Below are 16,024 nucleotides of genomic sequence, written 5' to 3' on the forward strand. Positions count from 1 at the left end.
GCCAGGCGCAGTGGCTCACGCCTGTAATCCCAACACTTTAGGAGGCCGAGGCAGACGGATCATGAGGTCAGGAGTTCGAGACCAGCTTGGCCAACACAGTGAAACTCCGACTCTACTAAAAATACAAAAAAATTAGCCCGGCATGGTGGCGGGCGCCTGTAATTCCAGCTACTCAGAAGGTTGAGGCAGGAAAATCGCTTGAACCCGGGAAGTGGAGGTTGTAGTGAGCCAAGATTGTGCCATTGCACTCCAGCCTGGGCAACAAGAGTGAAACTCCAACTTAAAAAAATAAATAAAAATAAGAGATGAGATAGCAGCAGAGAAATGTCAGTACGTTTTGGGGGAGATGGAGAGATGGAAAGAAAATTAATGATAAGCAATTTGCAAAGACAAAGAAGAAAACTGCAACCTAAATTCATACATAAGGGCATACCAATGAGATTCACCTTTCTGAGTGCTCAAGAAGGCTTCAAACTATAAGAGACCAAGTACCTCAAAGGTTAGAGGAATAAAGCAGGATCAAAATCATGGAAATTGTTTGAAGGTAGAGCAGTGAGACCCTCCCCCCCGCCCCCACCAGCCTTTCCCTCCTCAAAGATAGGTTGTTACTTTCTCTACCCCACCCCAGCTCAGGAACACAAGGCACAGGTCAGATGATTAGGCAAAAGTCTGTGTTGTACAAACCTGCACGTTATGCACATGTACCCTAGAACTTAAAGTATAATAACAATAAAAAAAAAATTCAGGCCGGGCATGGTGGCTCAAGCCTGTAATCCCAGCACTTTGGGAGACCGAGACGGGCGGATCATGAGGTCAGGAGATCAAGACCATCCTGGCGAACACGGTGAAACCCTGTCTCTACTACAAAATACAAAAAAACTAGCCGGGCGAGGTGGCGGGCGCCTGTAGTCCCAGCTACTCAGGAGGCTGAGGCAGGAGAATGGCGTAAACCCGGGAGGCGGAGCTTGCAGTGAGCTGAGATCCGGCCACTGCACTCCAGCCTGGGCGACAGAGCGAGACTCCGTCTCAAAAAAAAAAAAAAAAAAAAAATTCAGACTTCTAGTCACAAAAAAAAAAAAGAAATAAAATTGCATCTTTACTGAACATTAAAAAAAAAAAAAAAACAAGTCTGTGTTGTAGAATCCCTCATTCTCTTCTCCTTGCACTCTCGGCTTCCAGAATGGAGGGAAACAAGCATAAAAACCTCGAGGCTGGCTACTCCTCTTTTGGATAGACTAACTCAAGAGAAAAGACTTTCTGAAACCTACGTTTGAAAGTTCTCCATCAAAAAAGCCACATAGCCATCTACGGCACAATCCTCCAGGTGCCAGTTTCATGCACACGCAGGGAGCTTCCAACCAAGTTTCAGTGCCTTCTGCTTAGAATGAATGAATGAATAAATGTTCAGTCAAGAGGCCTGAGACATCTGAGGAAAGGCTTCAAAATGAGAGAAAGAAACCCTGCTCAACCTAAACAACAAACTCTACAACAAAAAGGAACTTGAAGGAAATGGAGAGCCATGAGGAAGCAGAAGATAAAAGATAAGGTATTGGACCCATAAAACCAGAACAAATGCTTAAAAAAAAAAAAATTTAAAGACAATTCAGACAACAAGAAAGAGCTGTAGAGCTGTCTTGGAAATTAAAGAATTAAATTGAAGAATTGTGAAAGAAAAATCTAGAAAAGATAAGCAATATAGAAGACACGAAAACTGGGTAATCAATTCAGAAAGTCCAACATCTAATTATTAGAATTTCCCATTACACTATTATGCTCCCAATAAAGTAAAACATATTGTTTCTATTGTACCTGAATTGCCAGCGAATCTCAGAAATTTAAAAAATAGTACAGTGAGAAAAAATTCTGAATTCTCACACATTCTAATGGAATAAAAAAGTAGAAGGAAAAAAGCTCAAAGAAAAGATAAATCCTGTTTGGGTGTGTGCATCTATGGGTATTTAAAAATTCATTCTTATTTTGCATAATTTTTTTCCTAGAGATTTTCCTTAGAAATCTAGAAATAGGAGTTCTGAGCACAGGTTGTGGGGTTGCTCTAAATAGTATATATTTTTGACTACTTTCTAGTAGAGTCCAAAACATTAAGCTTCATCATGTTAAAAGCAAAGCAAATAATGGAAGTGATCACACGTACCTAGTTGAAAACCAAATTTCAGATGTAAGTAAGTTTTTTGTTGTTGTTCTTTTGCCTTTTGCCCTTTAGATTTTGCCCGATTTTTATGGACATTAATGAGAGCTTAGAAACTCAACCAGACCAAATTATGGAGTCACATCACTGCAGATCAAAGCCTCTGGAGGAGGTAAAATGGTCCTTAATTATTAGCTTGCTGTTGCTATATAGCAATCCTTTAAATAAGATGAAAGAAAACAGAGCTTACTTGGTAATTCATTTTCTTGACTTATAACCCACTGTAAAAATAGTATCAATGAAAACCATCTCACCTTTGTTCTCTCTGTCTGAGTTTAACTGATAAAACTTCTGGGCAAGGCTCTTAGGCAACCTTTTCATTGGTTGGCAAGGTCAGGCATTGGTTTCCTTGAAAGAAAAGCTGGGTTTTCTCTGTGTGTGGCAACAAGGTTCAAGACAGCCAGTCCTCAGTTATAATCTTTCTTGGGCAGGTGCACCTTCAGGGAGAATAATTAGCAAATTCATCTCATTTGAAAGTTTATTTTACCATTTTGAAATTATTTGCATCATCTTTGCTTTTACCTCAGCTCTTTATTTCTCAACACACATGTCAAGATTACCATGCGGTGCAGTGGGGGAAATTCCAAAGCAAATGGAAAAGCAGTCAGTGTGGGCTGGTTTCTAGGACAGCAGTTCTGCTCTGTGACACCATCTCTCCCCTACTTGGTCTCAGAGGGAGGCCCTCAGCCCAGGTCTACCCCCATCCAGTTCGCACCCAGCATCCAGGGACAGTCCATCTAGTCTGATGGGTTTACGTCAGCTCTTCCCATATATACTTCTACCGCACTTGAGGATCCCTTTGCCATCAACGCCACAGACTCAAATGCCTAGGAGAACAGTGCAGGAGTTCTGTCAGTGACCAAGTGCAGTGCCTATGCCTGGTGTGGTAAGGCAGCCCTTGCTCAGCTCTAGCCAGGGCAGCCATGCCAAAATGCAGATTTACTTTTGCCAGATCTTATAATTCTTGAAAAGAAACTGGCAATTAAGAATTTTTTGGTAAACTCGCTTAAATTTTTATTTCCCAGTTGTTTTTTTATTAAGAGGCAGGGTCTCACTATGTTGCCCAGGCTGGTCTTGAACTCTTGGTCTCAAGAAATCCTTCTGCCTCAGCCTCCCTGTAGCTAGGATTAGAGGTGCAATCCACCCACCATGCCTGGTAACTCCATTTTTTGTATGTTTATGTTTTTTTGGTGGTTTTCAAATTTTGTTTTGTTTTTTGTTTGACACAGGATTTCACTTTGTCACCCAAGTTGGAGTGCAGTGCTGCAATCACAGCTCACTGCAGCCTTGACATCCATTGCTCAGGTGTTTCTCCCACCTCAGCCTCCTGCGTAGCTGGGACTACTGGTATACACTACCATGACTGTTATTTTTTGTAAAGACAGGGTTTTGCCATGTTGCCCAGGCTGGTCTGCAACTCCTGGTCTCAAGTAATCCACCCGCCTTGGCCTCCCAAAGTGGCTGGGATTATAGGCATGAGCAACCATGCCCATCAACTATCAATTTTAAAAGTGTAGATTAAATACTTTTAAAACACTGGCCAAGTGAAACTGAAGTGTCAGGCTGGATTTGGCCTCTAGGTTGGTCATTTCCAGGCTCTGTTCTAGGTTTCATGGGAGAATCATCCAAAAAAAAAAAAAAAGATGGGGAGGGAATAGTTCATAGGTCCATAGTCAAATACATCTGGAACTGCTGCACATTATACCCCTCTTAGATATTTGCGTTAGTACCTTACAGTCTTGTAGTTTTAAAACCACATGCACAAACAAATGTCTGTTTAATTCAGCGTTCCCCAAGTTTATTTAACCATCTAATTCATCCTTGTTGAATACATTTTTGTCATTGACATTTTCTTTATGACTCTAACCTCAGAGGTGGACAAAGTTGTCAAACATCTGTAAGAATTTAGGTCCCAACAGGAAGATTATGAAAATGATTCAGTATAGAATGAAACAGAAAATAGATAGTTGAGTTTAATCCACCAATGCAGCACATGAGGTAGGAGCTACCCACCTGTGGGGTCTGGGATGACACAGTAATAGTTTAACAATTATCTCTTAACCTTGGAAAGATTTAGTGTTAAAAACAGAAATGCTTAAGAGACTCAAACCCTCCGGTATTAATATTTTTGTCTTGATGAACTTGTATGAAATTTGTATTTCAATGTACTTGTTATGTGAAGAGAACTTGGCATATTAAAGTAACAAAATAGTTTTGTGACTCTAATTTAAAATGAAAAATCGGATAATTTAGATTTGTGATTTTAAGTTGAAGTTTTGTTGTTTTAAAATAGCACTGAATTAAATGTATTTAAAAGAGCTTAAGGTTCACCCTTGTCTATATGTTTAAATCATTATATTTGTAAGAATTACTAGTATTCTGGAAGCATTTTTGCTATCAAAGTTTTTTAAAAGGAAATGAAACAAATTATAAATGCAGTTTAAAATGATTAAAAATGTTTCATTAAGCTTTGAATGGGATCAAACATTAATCCTTAAAAATTATTGTCAGACAAAATAATATGTCTGGAATTTGCTTTAAAATAGGAGGCCGGGCATGGTGGCTCATGCCTGTTATCCCAACAGTTTGGCAGACCAAGGAGGGCAGATCATGTGAGGTCAGGAGTTTGAGACCAGCCTGGCCAACATGGCGAAACCCTGTCTCTACTAAAAATACAAAAATTAGCTGGGTGTGATGGCAGATGCCTGTAATCCCCACTACTCAGAAGGCTGAGGCAGGAGAATCGCTTGAACCCAGGAAGCAGAGGTTGCAGTGAGCCAAGATCGCGCCACTGCACTCCAGCCTGGGTGACAGAGCAAGACTGTGTCAAAATAATACACAATAAATAAAATAAAATGAAATAAATTCCCATCCCCATGTTGGCCAGGCTGGTCTTCAACTCCTGACCTCAGTTGATCTGCCCACTTCAGCTTCCCAAAGTGCTGGGAATACAGGCGTGAACCACCATGCCTGGCCAATAGGAGTTTAAATTAAACAAGATTAGCCATGAGCTGGGAATTTTTTATACTAGGTGATGAGTACATGAGGGTTGTAATGTCCTGTAAACAATTTTTGTGTATATCTAAAATTGCTTATAATACAATTTTTAAAATAATTGTTAAAATTAACCACATCAAAAAATATAATATTTGTAATAAAATGTTACTCATTTTACAACAGGCAACAGTGCTCATTAAATGCGTGCATGACTGACTGAATGAATGAATGACACAACATGACAGCTCTGTAAAGTGAGGTATTGTCATTCCCTTTTCACAGATACCAAAACCAAAACCAAAACTAAAACCATCTGAAGTTAAGGCAGTTGCCCTGGATTTCTTGACTGTTAGCTCCATGAAGGTGAAAACTGTGTATTTAAGTAGACATTACAACATGTGAAACCATGAATTTCAAAGATCTGAAGAAGAGAATGAAGTCATGTCCCAATAGAAACATTGCAGAAACTTGGGTTTCTGCAATGAAAATTTTAATCTCATTTATAATTCATTCTCAAAACATAAATCTTCCCATCTTCTCTGAGGACCTATGCCTGCCTCCAAACAAAAGGGATAGCATTAAGATACTGAATGGAATCATGCACTGAATCACAAGAAGGTGGACCTGAGCAGCAAAACAAAATGTATTCTTCATCTGCTCAGAAATAACTAATTTAAGAAACAGTGCGGGAACACTCATATCCGTTTGCAGCTCATGGTTTATTTTTAGGGCATTAAAAATATTTGTAAGTCAAAGCAGAAACTGCTTTTTGCTGCCTTGTAACTTTATTCAGCTCCAATGTAGTGTGCACACTAAGAAGCAGAGAACACTTGAGTGATGCCCTCAGCGGATGTTAGAAAAACCTCGTTTTCTGTTTGAGCAAAACTCAAGAAAGTCTATCAGGGTAACAGGCCTCAAGGCTATGGCCATGGATAAGGAAAAGAGTGTTGTGGAACAAAAGCTCTTAGTTTTATCATCATAAAACGTTCCAGTGGATTTGAAACCTTTATTAGGAGCCTCTCATACCTGGTAAGTGATCCCTTCACACAGAATAAGCAATCCATCTGATAATTTTTAAATATTTACCCAGCACTGGAGGTAAGTGAGAGGTGGCAGTAGTTAGGGACAAGAGGAAGGTTAAGGTTTTTTTTGTTTTTTTTTAAAATGTCACTCTTGCCTTAGAAGAAGGAAAGAAAATAACAGGCAGGTTCTCTTACATCAACCACCTAAAAGTCGCACTGTAAGAAGCAACAACCTCTCCTCCTTGTCTCCACCATCTGCTCAAGCAGCCGCGAAGCAGCAATCATGCGTGAGTGCATCTCCATCACATTGGCCAGGCTGATGTCCAGGTTGGCAATGCCTGCTGGGAGGCCTACTGCCTGGAACATGGCATCCAGCCCAACGGCCAGATGCCAAGTGACAAGACCACTCGGGGAGGAGATGACTCCTTCAACAGCTTCTTCAGTGAGACGGGCTCCGGCAAGCACGTGCCCAGGGCATTGTTTCTAGATCTGGAACCCATGGTAATTGATGATGAAGTTTGCACTGGCACCTGCCACCAGCTCTCCCACCCTGAGCAGCTCATCACAGGCAAGGAAGATGCTGCCAGTAACTATGCCATTGGCCAGGAGATCACTGACCTCGTTTTGGACCAAATTTGTAAACTGGCTGACCAGTGCATGGTTCTCCAGGGCTTCTTGGTTTTCCACAGCTCTGGTGAAGGAATTGTTTCTGGGTTCACCTCCCTGCTCATGGAACAACTCCCAATTGATGATGGCAAGAAGTCCAAGCTGGAGTTCTCCATTAACTCAGCACCCCAGGTTTCCACAGCTGTAGTTGAGTCCTACAACTCCATCCTCACCACCCAGTGAGGACATGACTGCCCTTGAGAAGGATTATAAGGAGGTTGGTGTGGATCCTGTTGAAGGAGAAGGTGAGGAAGAAAGAGAGGAATACTAAAGTAAAAATGTCACAAAGGTGCTGCTTTTACAGGGAAGCTTATTCTGTTTTAAACATTGAAAAGTTGTGGTCTGATCAGTTAATTTGTATGTAGCAGTGTATGCTCTAATATACAATTACTGACCTATGCTTTAAAACGTGACTGCTTTTGCAGACCCAAACTGTCCATTTCTGTGATGGGTTTTGAATAAAGTATTCCCCTGTCTTTAAAAATAATAATAATAATAATAAATATTTTTAAAAAGTGAACAAATATGCAGTAACAATCTGAACTAACAGAATAAATAATACTTTTTTAAAATCTTCATATATATGGAAATTTAATATGTAATAAAGATGGCATTTCAGACCACTGGGAAAAGGTAAATGATTCAATGTTATGACGCTTGTCGGGGCTAAACCAAGAGACGGCTTTAGCTCTCGCACCACCACAAATTCTTCATTAGCCCTCATTCTTTGATATAGATAAGAAAATTATATATGTATAAATATAGATATATAGATATAGATAGATAAAGAGAGAAATAGAGTTTCACTCTGTCACTCAGGCTGGACTGCAGTAATGAGAGGATGGCTCACTGCAGCCTTGAAATCCTGGACCCAAGCAATCCACCTAACTCAGTCTCCTGAGTAGCTGGAACAACAAACTTGTGCCAACATGCCCAGCTAATTTTTTATTTTTGTAGAGATGGGGTCTCACTATGTCGCTCAGGCTGGTGTTGAACTCCTGAGCTCAAGTGATCCCCCTGCCTCAGGCTCTCAAAGTGCTGGGATTATAGGTGTGAGCCACAGCAACCAGCCAAGAAAACAATATATTTTTTTATTAGTGTAAAGTGCCATGCAAATACAGAGGCTCATGCCTCTTCTTGTAATATTACTATTCCAAGACACACCCATATAGAAAAGCTGGAGTCACTCCTGGGTGTCAGGACAGACCATGTGCACATGTATGTAGTGTGTACTTGTACATGCACCAAAAAAAGCTCTAGCAAAATGTAGGTTGAACTAGTGGGTGACAAATGGGGAGGGAGTGTGAGGTACAGAATTTTGGAGGAGTGAAAATGAGTGTGATAGGGGTTGTTAGTTGTCCCCCGTTCATCTGTTCTTTCTTCTATAGCAGTGGTTCTCAGCCTTAACCTACATGAAAATCACCAGACAGCCTTCAAAAAATGCAGAAGTCTAGGCCCTGCTCCCCAAATATTGTGATTGAATTGGCCTGTGGAGTAGGAGGTGTCTATTTGTTTAAGTTTTCCAGGTGATTCTGTTGTGCAGCCAAATTTGAAAACCACTATTCTGTAACAGAGAAGTTTTAGCTGGGCACATTGCTATGCAACTGAGGACTGTATTTCCCAGTTTTGGCTATAGCTTAGTTTGGCCATGTATCTGAGTTCCAGTCATGGGCTGTGAGCAGAAGTGACATATGTGACTTCCATGTTGTGACCTTAAAAAAAGAAGCATGACCTCCCGCCCCTTCCTTCTTCCCATCTTCTTACTAGCTAGAATGTGGACACAGTGGGGTAAATGGAAACAGCCACCTTGGACCAAGATGGAAGCCATGTGCTGAGAATTGCAGAGCCACAGAGAAAGAGCCTAAACTCATCGCTACACAGTCATCAGATCAACCCAGGATTGCTACCTTGCATATTATGACCTGAGAGATATGATTCTATCTTCTTTAAGCCTTTCTTGTTTCAACCTTTGTTATGGCAACCTAATGTCTGTGCAAGAGGGCTTTCATTTCTTACTCCATTTGTTTCTGGGTTGTTTAAATGTTTTATAACATGTATAATTAGTTTTATAACTTGAAATTTATATGTAATCAGTATATGTTTATCTACAGGTAAAGATAGAGATATTTCAAGGGAAGTACTCATTCTTTAAAAAAAAAAAAAAAGAAAAAAAAGGCTAAAATTAGGCTGGGCACAGTGGCTCACGCCTGTAATCCCAGCACTTTGGGAGACCAAGGCGGGTGAATCACGAGGTCAGGAGTTCGAGACCCTGGCCAACATAGTGAAACTCTGTCTCTACTAAAAATACAAAAATTAGTTGGGCATGGTGGCATAAGCCTGTAGTCCCAGCTACTTGGGAGGCTGAGGCAGAAGAATCACTTGAACCCAGGAGGCAGAGGTTGCGGTAAGCTGAGATTGTGCCACTGCACTCCAGCCTGGGCAACAGAGCAAGACTCCATCTCAAAAAAAAAAAAGGCTAAAGTTTAAAAAAGAAAAAAAAGATACAGATATAGGTTGATATTGATAAATATGTATAAATAGAGACAAATTTTATCTGTCTTGTCTACATCTATCTGTATAGCCTATAGAGATTTAGATAGGTAGATATAAAGTACAGTGGACCAATGACAGAGTCCTGATTTTAGTTTTCTGATACATCAAAATATTTCCAATTATTTATACCTTCAGGCAAATTAAATTAAGGAATCTTTTTTTTTTTTTTTTTTTTTTTTGAGATGGAGTTTTGCTCTTGTAGCCCAGGTTGGAGTGCAATGGCACGATCTCAGCTCACTGCAACCTCCACCTTCCAGTTCAAGTGATTCTCCTGCCTCAGCCTCCCGCATAGCTGGGATTACAGGCTCCCACCACCACGCCCAGCTAATTTTTGTATTTTTAGTAGAGACAGGGTTTCTCCATGCTGGCCAGGCTAGCCTTGAACTCCTGACCTCAGGTGATTCACCTGCCTCGGCCTCCCAAAGTGCTGAAATTACAGGCATGAGCCACCACAACCGGCCCAAGAATCTTTGTTGAGGACTGGTCATGTTAAAGAAACTAAGGTGAAGCAAGTAAGTGTGTCATTGTTTTAAAAAGTACTACATTCACTTATGAGTAGCAAATTAATTTCAACAAAACAATATCATCTACACTTTCGTGTAATACTGTTAATCTAAATTTCATTGGTTTGAAGGTTTTTTTTGTACCTAACTCAGTAAAATTTGTTTTGCTTTATATGTATACAAGCTTTAAGGAAAATAAAGTTAATTAATTAATTATTTTTGAGACAGGGTCTCATTCTGTCACCCAGGCTGGAGTACAGTGGAATGATCTCAGTTCACTGCACCCTCCACTTCCTGGTCTCAAGAGAGCCTCCCACCTCAGCCTTCCAAGTATCTGGGACCAAAGATGCGCTCTGCCACATCTAGCTGATTTTGGGGGTTTTTTTTAGTAGAGACAGGGTTTTGCCATTTTGGCCAGGCTAGTCTTGAACTCTTGGGTTCAAGTAATCTGCCTGCTGCGGCCTCCCAAAGTGCTGGGATTACCGGAGTTAGCCACAGCACCTGGTTGGAAAAATACATTTAAATTGGAGTTTTATATTTGTACATTTTGAGTATCTTTAACGTAAAATTTTTGTTTATATTTATTTATAATAAAATAGGTCTCGGCCTGGCATGGTGGCTCACGCCTGTAATCCCAGGACTTTGGGAGGCCAAAGTGGGCGGATCACAAGGTCAGGAGGTCGAGGCCATCCTGGCTAATATAGTAAAACTCTGTCTCTACTAAAACTACAAAAAATTAGCTGGGTGTGGTGGCGGGCACCTGTAGTCTCAGCTACTCAGGAGGCTGAGGCAGGAGAATGGCATGAACCCAGGAGGCGGAAGTTGCAGTGAGCCAAGATTGTGCCACTGCACTCCAGCCTGGGTGACTGGAGTCAAGAAAAAAAAAAAAAGGTCTCAACCAAGGAGTTATGAGAATTTTAGTCCTTTAAAAGTTATCAGTAGATGACACAGTTTTAAGAATCTCTGCTTTTGAGGGAGATTTCCCCAAATTAAACAACCAAGTGAGGTCATGGAATAATACAGACTCAGGGTCAGAACAAGATTACAGTCTCAGCTTTCCCACAAAATGTCTTTGTGACCTTGAGCCAGTCTTTTCCACCCTCTGGGCTCAGTATCTTTACTGGCAAGTGAGAGTGTTGGACCCTATGATGTTTACAGATCATTCCAGCCCTGCCCTTCTGAAATCGTGGATTAGACAATATGGGATGAATTCCAAAACATTTGTGGAAAAAAAACCTCTTAAATCCAAGTGTCACATTGCCCCCTTCTGGACCTTTGTAGTATCCACATGGATGAGATTGATAAAATCCATAAAAATAGTAAAAACTCATAATAAATCACAAATGTAAAAAACCCATAATGAACCCTAGATGGACTTGTGAAATAGCATAGCCCAATTCCCTTTCTCCCCTGAGATAACCTAGAAAGTCACATTTGAAGGTGCTCTACTGGCAGTGTTAGAGGACAACCCAAGAGAGGAAAAAGGGCAAAGGGTAGTAAAGTTGTAGGAAACACAGGGATGTGGAAGGCGGGCTGAATTCAAGAGAGTTTTACACAGTTCTATCTCCAGCTATTCCCCCAGTATAAGAAATATTGTTAGCTATCTATTATCAAGTGCCTATTATGTGCCAAGAACCAATTCTTTTATTTTATTTTTTATTTTTATTTATTTATTTATTTATTTATTTATTTATTGAGACAGAGTCTCGCTCTGTCTCCAGGCTGGAGTGCAATGGCGCGATCTCGGCTCACCGAAACCACCACCTCCCAGGTTCAAGCAATTCTCCTGCCGCTGCCTCCCAAGTAGCTGGGATTATAGGCATGCGCCACTACTCCCGGCTAGTTTTGCATTTTTAGTAGAAACAGGATTTCTCCATGTTGGTCAGGCTCGTCTTGAACTCCTGACCTCAGGGGATCCGCTTTCCTCAGCCTCTCAAAGTGCTGGGATTACAGGTGCGAGCCACCACGCCTAATGAACAAATTCTTTTAAAATCCTCCCAGCAACTCTTCCAGTCAGGCACGGATTATCTGTGCCCCAAATGGAAACTTTTTATTCTCACAATCTTGACTCTTTTCCACTCTGTCCAAGTCGTCCCCATACTGTGAGGACGGCTCCTGCCCCCACTGCCTTCTAGAGGCCTTCTTTGACTACTTCAGACTACTTTGACTACCACACTCACATTTCCCTCTGCTACTATCCTGTGCCACTTGAGATCTGTATCCCATAATCTGGTCCTTGATTTCATATCTTTCTAACTCATTTGTGTGAGTTAAGCCTCCTCACAAGCTGTTCTTGAGAGCAGGTTCCATGCACTGAGGGCTTCATCCACCCACTCTACCTGCCATCACAGGCATCATGCTGAGTGCATTATACTTGACTCTGAGAAGATGACTTTATCTTCACTATGTCCTCCATCTAGTTCCTCTTTAGGAAAAACTACCATCCTTTGGGGAGTACTCTCTCATATTTACTTTAAAGTAGGAGAACTAAACTTCTGATTTTCTTCTCCAGACTTATTCCTCTCACAGTTTTCCCCATATTGGTAAATGGCAACACATCCTTCTAGCTGAAGTCAAACATCCTCACTCCTGTTTCTCTCTCATACCCCAATCTGTCAGGAAATCCCATGGGCTCTACCTTCAAAATATTTCCAGAATACAGTCATTCACTGTCAAGTGTAAGCCACCACTGGCTTTTGATCCCATTACAGCCTCTGTCCTTCCCTGCCTCCTGCCCACCTTTAACAGGGCTTGTTTCAAACAAAGCATCCAGAAAGATCCTTCTAAAAATGTCAAATTATGTCACTTCTCTACGCAAAACCCTTTGATGGCTTCCCATCTCACTTAGAGTAAAAGCTAAAACCCTTAAAAGGGCATTCAAGGCCCTGCCCAACATGGTCCCCATCCTTCCTAAAGTCATTCTCAATCACACCCTTGAAACTACACTACAAGCCGGGCACGGTGGCTCAAGCCTGTAATCCCAGCACTTTGGGAGGCTGAGACGGGCGGATCACAAGGTCAGGAGATCGAGACCATCCTGGCTAACACGGTGAAACCCCATCTCTACTAAAAAATACAAAAAACTAGCCGGGCGAGGTGGTGGGCGCCTGTGGTCCCAGCTACTCCGGAGGCTGAGGCAGGAGAATGGCGTAAACCCGGGAGGCGGAGCTTGCAGTGAGCTGAGATCCGGCCACTGCACTCCAGCCTGGGCGACAGAGCCAGACTCAGTCTCAAAAAAAAAAAAAAAAAAAAAAAAAAAGAAATTACACTACAGCCATGCTGGTCTCCTCTACTCTTACTTGAAGGCACCAGGCATGCTCCCACCTTCTGCAAATTCCTACTGCTCCTTTAAGACTCATTTCAGTGATACCTCTTTCAGGAAGCTTCCCTCACCGACCCACTCACCATAAACCAGGTAGAGTTCTCTTTTGTACTTCCAACACCTGCCGCTAGCATTGTGATTTTCTCCACAACTCTATACAGTTATGACTTTTATATCAGGCTGTCTCTCTTGTCAGGTTGTCAGCTTCTTAAGGGTGGTGACCCTTTTTGACTTTGAAGACAAATAAGGAAACAAATACTATGAAGACAACAAGTGGTTTTCTGGCCATCACAGAGAGGTTATATATGCTACTGAAATGAATGGCAGAAGCACATCCTGGGATGTGGATGGAAGCCTGGTGCCTCTTGAGTGGCTTCATTGGCTTCACTGTATGACTGAAGATCCCCCTAAAAAATCACCTATTGCTAGTAAATTTATTTGGACAAGCCATAAATTCACTGTGAGTAGCACCCCAGAATATGTACTTTATTCAACCACTAGAATGATTCAGGAGAAGTTCCTATCTTCAAAACCTTCAAGTAAAGACAATGAAAAATCATTTAGGCATGCAAAACACGGGCCTTTTCATGAAACTGCATAAAATTTTACTGCTTACGAGTAACTTAATTAAAATTGTTCAACTTTAAAAAAAAAGAAAATAACTTTTATCTGAGGAATGCAAGTCCTTTTAATTGTTAGGTCCAAAGAGATATTAAAATAAGACAGTAATCATGCCTTTTTGAGCTATGTAGTTATCTCTTTTTTTTAATTATTATTATTTTTGGAAAGAGGGTCTCGTTCTGTTGCCCAGGCTGGAGTGTAGTGGTGCAATATGCAATCATCTCTTGACACTGCTTGCTATTGCCACAAGAAGCTAAAAATTGAACTAATAATTCCACACTGGCCACTATAAACCTGACACTGTAGCTGAAGAATATATAGTCAATTGCAAATCAATGTTATTTCTGTAAATGAATGAGAATCCCTGGAAAACAACTTTGTATCAGCCCACTCTATTTGTATCTGTCCCCCTTTTAAAAATCCACTTGTGGCCAGGCACGGTGGTTCAAGCCTGTAATCCCAGAACTTTGGGAGGCCAAGGCAGGTGGATCACAAGGTCAGAGGTTCAAGACCAGCCTGGTCAAGAGGTGAAATCCTATCTCTACTAAAAATACAAAAATTAGCTGGGTGTGATGGTGGATGCCTGTAATCCCAGCTACTCAGGAGGCTGAGGCAGAGAATTGCTTGAACCCGGGAGGTAGAGGTTGCAGTGAGCCGAGATCACGCCACTGCCCCCCAGCCTGGGTGACAGAGCGAGAAGCTGTCTCAAAAAAAAAAAAAAAAATTCACTTGTTATTGCTGTTAATCGGAATGTATTTTCAGGGCAACTTGAATCTGTGCTCTCGAGTTGTAATCCTTGAGCTTGACCCAAATGAACCCTCTACTTATATTAATTTTGTCTCAGCTTCTTCCTTTTAGGTCAAAAAACCAATCCCTCAGTTACTGAGGGACAACGGTACATTCTGTGTTTCTACTAAGGAAATTGACTGGAACAGATAATTTATTTCTACAGTAAAACAAATCTGGGGTTTTTTTTGGCTTTTTTTTTTTTTTTTTTTTTTTGAGATGAGTTTTTTGCTCGCTTCCCAGGCTAGAGTGCAATGGCACAATTTCAGCTCACTGCCACCTCCACCTCCCGAGTTCAAGCGATTCTCCTGCCTCAGCCTTCCAAATCTTAATTGTACAAATGGATTGTACTTCAGGAGTCCAAGCAGTGCAGGTGGATTATGGGACACTTCGACCGGGGGTGTTAGGCACGAGGGGACAGTGCATAGGTTCTTGTATTCTATGATGAAAATAAAGTCATATATTCAACCTTTCTACTGCATCTTTCTAATCAACGGATTTTTTTTTAAGCCTCAAAAAGAATCTTTCATGATGCTGCTATTTTTGCAAACTAGGGACAGTCTTTAATTAGTGTTTTAAAAGGCTCATACATTTACATTAGAACATCACCTATGATGCCTTTGATCCCTAAGTCCATTGATCTGCCAAAGCGTTGAAATCTCAGGCAGGAATTAATTTATATCAACCTAATTTGAAACAAAAGCAGCTGCTTTCCTGACCTCTGAATCATCCACCTAGGGGCTCAAAGGTTTCCCACCTATCAGATTTTCTTCTCTGTTCTGGTAACCTCTGGAGTGAAGCTGATTTTTCAAAGGCAGAAAACAGCTCTTTGCCATGGTAATCATTTAACAAAAGGAAAGTAACATTAATAAGAAGAGAGTTGTTGGTTCTTAATAGCTCAAGCTGTATGATAGATACATACATACATGGCTGTTACTATGAAAATGTCTAGGTAGCAAGGCAATATGGAAAATGAGATATCCAAAATGTTATTGAAATTTAGAGAATAATCTCAATGACCTACTCTGGCCCTTAATAATAATTATTATGTCAATAATACCTAGCTCTTATATATACATTTTATGTGGTAGGCATTATTCTAGATACTGTATATGTATTAACTATTTAATCCTTACAAGAATTTTAGAAGGTAGGTGCTAATATATTAGGTTTCAGAACAGGGAGCTTTAGTCAGCACAGGGAGATGCTATCAGGTAACTCTACCCAGCTGGGATTCAAGCCCAGGCAGGGAGGCCCCAGCCTCAGGATTCTTGAGCACCACTGTGTGCCATATAGTTATTTCCTGAATGCCTTTATAACAACCTAACTTTTTTTTTTTTTTTTTTGA

The 16,024-nt window shown here is 41.0% G+C and overlaps 1 protein-coding gene and 1 pseudogene across 8 annotated transcripts in view; one reads left to right on the plus strand and one right to left on the minus strand.

Annotated features, from left to right (window-relative positions):
- LOC105487472 (NIM1 serine/threonine protein kinase) overlaps positions 1-16,024 on the minus strand; it is a 93,507-nt gene that overhangs the window by 47,814 nt on the left and 29,669 nt on the right. For 2 of the 8 annotated variants that reach the window (XM_071098964.1, XM_071098966.1), the window contains one exon: positions 2,461-2,643. The exons of 2 other annotated variants lie outside the window; for them this stretch is intronic. The gene's annotated coding sequence lies outside the window, so the exon portion shown is untranslated. Of the gene's footprint in view, positions 1-2,152; positions 2,365-2,460; positions 2,644-6,420; positions 6,815-6,843; positions 7,083-16,024 lie in introns of those variants that run through there. 4 more of the 8 variants (XM_071098965.1, XM_071098963.1, XM_011750921.3 and 1 more) reach the window with 4 other exon arrangements.
- Positions 6,509-7,074, plus strand: LOC105487473 (tubulin alpha-1C chain pseudogene; annotated as a pseudogene).

This window comes from Macaca nemestrina, chromosome 6 (assembly GCF_043159975.1).
Source record: "Macaca nemestrina isolate mMacNem1 chromosome 6, mMacNem.hap1, whole genome shotgun sequence".
In the NCBI taxonomy this organism is placed as follows: Eukaryota; Metazoa; Chordata; class Mammalia; order Primates; family Cercopithecidae; genus Macaca; species Macaca nemestrina.